We start from the raw sequence: 8752 nt of genomic DNA, 5'->3' as shown, positions 1-8752 counted from the left end.
TGAAATGGCTTTTCATTTAATCACAATAGTAAATGACACTTCAAAAGTTACCCTAAAAGAAATTCAGTAAAAATACAATAATGCATTGGAAGAATTACTATGGAAGCTCGTGAAATAATTTGTTGAATAGTAATACATTAGTCATAGCAGCAATCTCAGATGACTATAACTCTCCAATGAAATGGCTTTTCATTTAATCACAATAGTAAATGACACTTCAAAAGTTACCCTAAAAGAAATTCAGTAAAAATACAATAATGAAGCATTAATTTGCTTTGTAGTATGTACAATTGGTCATAAGCAAACCACTTGAAATTTCATAATATACAATGGTAAATAGACCTAATTTAAGTGCCGTCAAACTCTAATCAATAGGCAAACATGGAAATGGTTAGATGTTGCAAACCCTTAAACTGTCAAATGGAAGAGAAGCAAAATAAAAAAATCAATGGAAGATGTAAACAAACTCAATTGAAAAGCATTTGCAGAAGAATATGTAAACCCAATCAAAACAGACTATGTAATTAATTTTTTTTTTTTTTTTTGTAGAGATTGACATTAAAAGTTATAGGAAATTTGAATAAAGTACAAAATTCTTAAGAATACGTGCACAAGGAAATGGTCTTGAAGGCATCAAATCCGATCCCGGGCCTTTGCCTCATTTGCTGGATCGTTTACTAAATTATCTATACCAGTAAAAGCATGACAGTTTCCGCCAATTGGAAAAGGTCTTTAAGCGGTATAGTGTACCAGATAATAAAAGAGAACCAACACTGGATGTAACGACCCGGTCCGGAGTGGGTGGCACCGGGGTAAGAAGGCCTGAGCAAGGAGCGGCCCTAAGGGATGGCGATGGGGGCAGGAATGAACCGAATCCCACATCGGAAATGGAGAGGGAGTGATTGGGGCTTATTAGTAAGATGTGAATCTAATACATGTAGACGCGTTTTAAAGCCGTGAGGCCCAATGTGTTGGAATTGGGCCAGAGCGGACAATATCTACATGGTATTGGACCAGGGTGTTACAATTGGTATCAGAGCCGACTCTCCACGCACGATGTGTGGTTCGGGGACGAACCAGGCGGAAGCTGGTGGGCCTGTAACGACCCGGTCCGGAGTGGGTGGCGCCGGGGTAAGAAGGCCTGAGCAAGGAGCGGCCCTAAGGGATGGCGATGGGGGCAGGAATGAACCGAATCCCACATCGGAAATGGAGAGGGAGTGATTGAGGCTTATTAGTAAGATGTGAATCTGATACATGTAGACGCGTTTTAAAGCCGTGAGGCCCAATGTGTTGGAATTGGGCCAGAGCGGACAATATCTATATGGTATTGGACCAGGGTGTTACACTAAATCTTCCCAAATACTGTCTAGTTTACCATTTTCAGTTTTCAAGTTTCTCTAATTTTCTACCTATTTTTTGAATAATAAATCACATATTACTTTTACCTAGTGGCTTGTTTTTCTCCTTCACTTCCCAAGCCTGCGCTACCTGCAAATTTCGAAGACAAAAAGTTATACTACAAACATTTTCATTAATAAAACAATGAAAAGAAGAAAGCCGACTACATAAACATAGTTATATTATAATGCTTAAACACATAATTATAATAATTTATAAGTTATTGATTTCATTGATCAAATAATGCAACTTATTATTTCATCAAGCCAATGTCACCCACATAATTTCAGTTTTTAATAACCTTAAGACTTGTATTGTGGCTTATTTCCTATGAAAGTCACTCCAACTTTGGTAACAGGTTAATTTAACCAATTTATCATGCATTTGAATGGCTTTAGCTCCACTCTCTAACCATGCTTGGAACCTGGTTTCAAAAGCCATTAAATTCCAAGATTGCAGCTAACCTAATAAAACTAATAAAGTTATCCCTGCTTATTAGGAGTTTACATATTTCACTTTCATTGTTCTTAAAATAATCATTTGTAGCAAACCTATAAGTTCATCAAACATCACAAATAAGTTCATTACACTGGGGATAGTTTCTGACTTTTATAACTCGATAGACCAATGAAACTAACAAAAGTATTTAGCACAAGGTCTAGCTAGAATGAGACACAAAATAATTTAGATGCCTATATTCCACTAAATCCAAGCTTATAAGGAAGCAACTTTCATAAAAAAGAAAGAATGCTTTGAGTACAAATAGACAACACAAAAGGTTGCAGATCCATCTCCCTACTGTATATTCCTCACACAGCTTCAAATGAAACACTAAATTATCATAAACAATAGTACATCAAGGTACTTCAGATCCTTAGTCAGTGAAAATTAAAAACAAATCTTAAAAGAATAGCTTCTCATCATGAGATTAAGATCAAATCTGATAAACATATTTAGCTCTGAAAATAGAAACCAATGGTCTTGATATCTGAGTTTAATCCTACTACTAATAGTAACACTAACAGATATTACCTTAGGAAGTTGCAAATATATTGTTTATGTATATATTCTGATAATATTCAGACAAATGAAACTTAATTCCAATAAAACCCTATTGTCTAAGGTTTGACTCTGTGTGCTAATTTTAGAAAAATTATTTCACATACTCGATTTACCTAGGAAGTCCTGAGAGAGCAATATCAGCTGGAATTGGACCGAAAATAACACATAACAAAAGTAAAATTGAATATCAAGGACATATAGGAAGCAAACCAGAGTGAAATTGCTTGGAAAGAGGAAGATTCAAACTGTCTGAGATAACCTGCAAAAACCAAAAAATCCATAACCAAAGGAAAAACCACATCACTGAAATACAGAGAGACAGCAATCGCAAGCAAACTCGCCAGCAACGCGAGAAATCGCTTCAAATAATACAGAATAAATTGTAATTTATATCTCAATGTACCTTGATACATCAATTATTTTGCAGTGATGCTCAATTTGAATAGTGAGCTCATACATCTGGACAATATCAGGAGAAGTTCCAATCCGTGATGCTACAAAGTAGAAGAAAACCATCTACATTCAGATTTATGCAAGTATTTAGGTGTAAAAGAGAAGCGAGTTATATAGGTATTCGGATTTGAGGGAGAAGGTTTGATGATTTGATGTGTGTGAGAGGCGTAGCAAATTAGGATTTGTGAGAGATATGAGTGAATCGCAAGAAAAAAAGGAAAGACGAAAAAAGGATGAGATTGGGAGAGAAAAAATTGGCGCAAGGAAGTGAAAAGATTTAGAATAATAAATTTTAAAAAAAACTCAAAATTACGATTAAATTGACACATCATCTTCTTGTTTTATTATCCTTCCACATGCTTCTTGAGCTCTGTTATTTTGACAAGTGTACTTTAGCTTCCACGTTATATATATCTAATAGATATGTTGAGGTAGCTTTGATTGAACCTTAAAAACTATTTAAATTCCAGTAATGATCAATGAAATAATTAATGGAACAAAAAGTAACGTAAAATTCATACTGAGTGTCAAAATTGATCACATGAATGAGCAAAACTATATATATATATATATAGATATATATATATCAGATTCCCGCATAAAAACTCATTGACGTACAACTAAATGCACAAACATATTTAGCAAAATGCAAGCAGCAAAGTAAAAAAGAACTTGAGTTAAACAAAACAATGAGGAAGATTTAATAAAAAAAATTCATAGAATAAAAATCAACAAGCATATTCACAACATTTAGTTGCCTAATAAAAATAAAGTGACGTAATAGGAACTCACATATCACCATGAATCACAAATGGTCATTTCTTTAGCTAACATAACATATAAGAATGTCAAATGAAACCACAAAATGCAAGAAATACAGTCAATATTGAACCTAGTGAACTCTACTCGAAAATATAAGATCTAGAACATATTGAATTGAGATATACCTGCCAAAACCACTTAGAGTTCAACACTCCTGACCAACTTCTCCTAGATCATGAAGTCCAACTTCTCTTATATCATGAAACGTTTACAATTAAGAAATACATAAGAAAAAACAAACAACAGACAAAACAAAAAAGGATTCGAAGAAGGACAAAGGACAGACACGGAGGAGGATGAGGAAGATCGGAGACTGGTCGACAGAAACTGATCAAGACTGATTTTGGGTTTCATCTTTAGGAACGTTATTGAACAAGTTAGTGATTGTGGATTTTAATTTTTGTATTCTAGGGTTACAAAAAGAATCCTTTTCCAAATGAACAGAAAAAGATGGAGGAGATAATGGGTTTACATATTCGTTAGAACCAAAAAGTAGTTGGAAAAAATTATTTACTAATTAAAAATATTTTACACGAGAAAATGACATATCAGTTATTCCTTCCTTATCAAAATAGTTTTAAAAATTACACATAAGTTAAAACTCTAATACAGTGACATATCAACTAAAACTCTAATAGTGTGACAAGTGTTATTTTGTTTCCTAATTTTATAGATAATAGATTCATACAAGTTTTTGAGAATATGTGTCACACCCGACCCAAAACGGCATCAGGTATGAAGGAAAAATAGGATAACGAACACATAACAGCCTAAAAGTCGAATCTAAATTTTAATATATAAAAATTCATATTGCACTACCTAAAGTTTTATTTAATTATTTGGCTTGGACTCGATAATTCTATCGAGCTTCCTACGTATCCCGAACATCTTTTAATATTTCAACCGGGAATCAAAGCCACGTAGTTCTACCTATTTTAGGTAGTTCTCTTTAACTTATTTACACACTGATGAAATTAATAGACTTCATTTTATCGCTACTACTATTCATAATATATTTAGCATCCCGATCTACGAATTCAACTCATCAATTTTTCACATGTTAAAAACTTACTAATTTCCTAATAACTTAACTTAATTTCGGAATAGACCAAAAATGCTTATTCAGACCGTCTAAAATTTATTTATTATTTATTTAATATACGCGAATACTTTATCGATTCGACAATATAAAACTTAAACTTAAAAACCTTAAAATCACGTTATCAAATCAACTCAAATCACAGATAATTATCGATATCGTTATATCAGCATTTTATCAAACAACTCGTATCCAATCAAATGTTTTATCATACCAATTCGTAATCAATCAAACGTTTTATCAAACCAAATCCGTAATCAAACCAAATTTGTAATCAATCAAACTCGTAATTAATCAAACGTAAAACCTTATATCAAAATCAACTCATAACCGAAGAAATAAAACCTTATATCAAAATTAGCTCAGAACCGAAAACATAAAACCTTATATCCATTCTAGAGTGTCTCCCCTTATGTATCAATCCATAAGGACATATATCACATAATCGAGACGTCTCTTTACCCTTGCCTAATCCTGTATTGGTCTTACCCCACACTTCGCTGTCAATACCCAACTAGGTCTTTACACTGTGTACACAGGCCACGTTCCTAACTGAACATGGTCTTCAAATATCAAAACCAACTATCCGCATTACTCTAGATGGATATATAAAACTCATAGGATCATGATGTCCTCAAATCTCTTTCCAAAATCAAATTTCCAAATAATTCCATAACTACAAAACCAAATCATTTGGCTTTAATTAACTATTTCGCAAACAACCACAATTATTCAAGATAGTTCATAAAAAAATACCAAAATCCTTTAAAATTAAATATTCTTTTAATATAAACAAAATGATTAAAAACTCGTATAAAATAACTGATTCATAATTTAATCCAATTTCAAGAGTTAAATATCTCAAAATATTATATCGTTTAAAAGTAAATATTCTTATCAGACTAATTCCGGTCACCGAAACAAAAATTCTAAACTGAATAATTAATTTGAACTATGGATACTCTTAGACCACGTTAAACTATTAAGAGTATATTCGCCCTAATTTTATATTCAAATTATATTTGAACTTTATATTCAAATTGATATAGACTCTATTAAACAAATATCGGTATTAGTCCTTCTAATTTATAACTTATTTTAACTCGACAATTTAAAGTCACTTAAATATGAATCAAATAACTTAAACTAAATTCTAAAGCAACCACTTTTATCGCACTATTCTCGTTTGTCACCGAAATTGTAACGTAACGTGTAAACTAAACAAGTATCGTTAATTATAACCGAAGGTTCAGTTAGACTCGTGACACTGCTACGAGTCTATCCGTACTAATTTTATATTCCGATTATACATTTAAACTCATTACGCGGCTAAAAGGTCTTTATACCGAATTTCACATCTATAAATCTAAAGGACAACTGTCTAATTTTATATTTTTATTAGTAACTCGTAGGCTTAATAAATTACTAATTTTAACCTTGTTGAAATTCAAGGAAACTACCGGAACTAAACTTACACAAAACCATACCTAAAACATTTAAAAATAATTGGAGTCTAGAATACAGTTACCGAATGATATCGTCGGTCACCATAAATTAATCAGTGGTGTAGTGTGATCCGTTGACAGCCATTGATTCACGCCGCATTTGAGAAGCCTTCCCTTCTTCTTTTCCTAAATCGAGAGTGTTCATTTTCTCCATAATTTCTATTTCCGTGAATGTTCCCATCTCTCCCCCTTTTTATCATTTCACTCCTTTTATATATAAGTATATCTCATCCTAAGTATTTACCATTACTCCCTTTTTATATTCAAAGACATCACTTCAACTAATCTTTTAAAAATATACAAATTAGATGTCATCATATGGATAAATGTTAAACTAGCTTTTGCCAAGTGTTTAACACCTCACCCACCTTAATACTAATATTTCATTTTATTTATTTTTATAAATATAAAGTAATATAAACCTAGATTAACAACACATTTAAGTTTCTAAAAATATAAATTAAAATCATTTTTATAATTAATTTCGAAATATCAAATTAAGGTTATTTAATTGAGCTATTTTATAATTAAAATCATATACTTAGAATCATAAATTAAAGTCATAGAAATGGTTTAGGAATAGAACAATTTCTATCTACCATTAAAAATTTATAAATTACAATTTCTTTTTCTGATTAATCAATACTTTTGGACACATTCATGACAATATGAGTGGTTTTATTTATTTTATTATAATCAATATGAAATACAACGATATATATTCAATCATTTTATTTATAGGTACAAAATATATTATTGGCTAAACTAATAAGAAACTTCATAATATTTCACCCTCTATGGGCAGATATCAGGGCAGACGGTCAGTTGGGAGAAGTCGTCGATTTTCTTTGGCAAAGCAGTTCTTAGGCATCGATCTGTTAGGCTGGCTGGGATGCTGAGAATCAGGCAAACGGATCTGCCTTTCATGTATTTAGGCGTGCCTCTTTTTCAAGGTGCCGCGAGGAGTCGTTTTTTGAGGCCTTTAGCGGATAAATTTCTGTCAAAGTTCAGCCGCTGGAAAGGACAATCCTTATCATTTGCTGGGAGGCTAACTCTTATCAAATCTTCTCTGACTGGGGCACTGGTGCACTCCTTCCTGGTCTACAAGTGGCCTATGTCATTGCTAAGCTTGCTAAATAAAGCTACAGAAACTTCCTCTGGACGGGAAGCATTGAAAACCGGAAAATAGTTACGGTGCCTTGGTCTGTCTGTTGCACGAAGGCCGAGCTGGGCGGTTTGGGGATAAGAAGGTTTGATAGGTTCAATTATTCGTTACTTGGTAAATTTTGCTGGGAGCTGCTCCAAGGGGCCTCATTTGTGGTTAATTTGGTTAGACACCACTTCCTAATGGCCTCGGGCATCCCTAAGACTTACATTGTGAACTCTTCCACCTGGCTCTCCTGCAAAGCCACTTATTCTGTCATCCGGAATTAGTGTACTTGGTGGATCGGAGAAACTTCCAATTTAAATTTTTGGACTGACACTTGGATCCTTCCTACGGTTGCAGACCAGCTTAACATTCCGTCTCGCCAACAAGCCCATCTTTTTGAATATGTGGAGAATTTCCTGAATGGAAATGATTGGAGCAATATTCATCGGTTGCCTGTTGTGGTCCAAAATAATATCATGAGGGTGGCTCGAGGTCTTGATGCCTCAGATGTCTGTATTTGGAATCCCGCGGAAAAGGGACAGCTCACCGTCAAGCTGCTCTATGAGTCCCTCGACTCGCCTACTCCTCCTGCTCCTTGGGGGAAGTATATTTAGTGCAGCAATATCCCGCCCAGTCGCTCGGTCACTGTCTAGAAGATCCTTAATCGCCGAATATCGACTCAGGACTATCTGAAAGCTAGAGGCATTGCATTAGCCTCCCGCTGTGAGTTATGTCAGTCTAACTATGAAACTTTGGATCACCTTTTTATTTCATGCCCCTTTGATGCTAAGTTATGGGAAATGATTGGGATTCTCTTTAGTTTTTCGATTCCTCCTGACGTGCCCTTCGCGACTTTTTTCACTATCTTGCAACATCGTCGGCTTCCGCGGCATCGCTCGAAATTATGGAAGGCTGCCATCATTACATGTCTGTGGCTTATTTGGAAAACCAGAAATAGAGTAATATTTGAGAATGAACTCCATTCAATTCAATTTACCATTTCCCAGCTTAGGCTTTTGATCAAGCAGCTGCACAGACCTGCTGATATAACGGCTAACATCAGGCCGCCTCCCGTGCCGGATGACACTACACTGGTTGGTTGGATCGCCCCGCCCGCGGGCTGGATCAAGGTTAACACAGACGGTTCGGCAGTCGGCTCGCCTGGTACAACTAGCGCGGGACGAATCTTCCGCAACGCGAGGGGATTTGCTAGAGGTTGCTTCACCCTTCCGATTGGTAATACTTCTGCACATGTAGCAGAGA

General features: G+C 34.6%; 1 long non-coding RNA gene across 1 annotated transcript; it reads right to left on the bottom strand.

Moving 5' to 3' along the window:
• Window positions 1–210: 210 nt before the first annotated feature.
• Window positions 211–3842, bottom strand: LOC136233532 (uncharacterized). The gene is made up of 3 exons (XR_010690871.1): window positions 2864–3842; window positions 2671–2719; window positions 211–1488 (listed from the first exon to the last, which is right to left on the bottom strand). It is a non-coding gene; the product is annotated as an uncharacterized lncRNA (long non-coding RNA).
• Between the last annotated feature and the right edge of the window lie 4910 nt (window positions 3843–8752).

The sequence above is a fragment of the Euphorbia lathyris genome, chromosome 6 (assembly GCF_963576675.1).
Source record: "Euphorbia lathyris chromosome 6, ddEupLath1.1, whole genome shotgun sequence".
Lineage (NCBI taxonomy): Eukaryota > Viridiplantae > Streptophyta > Magnoliopsida > Malpighiales > Euphorbiaceae > Euphorbia > Euphorbia lathyris.
This window is presented reverse-complemented; position numbering and strand designations above follow the sequence as displayed.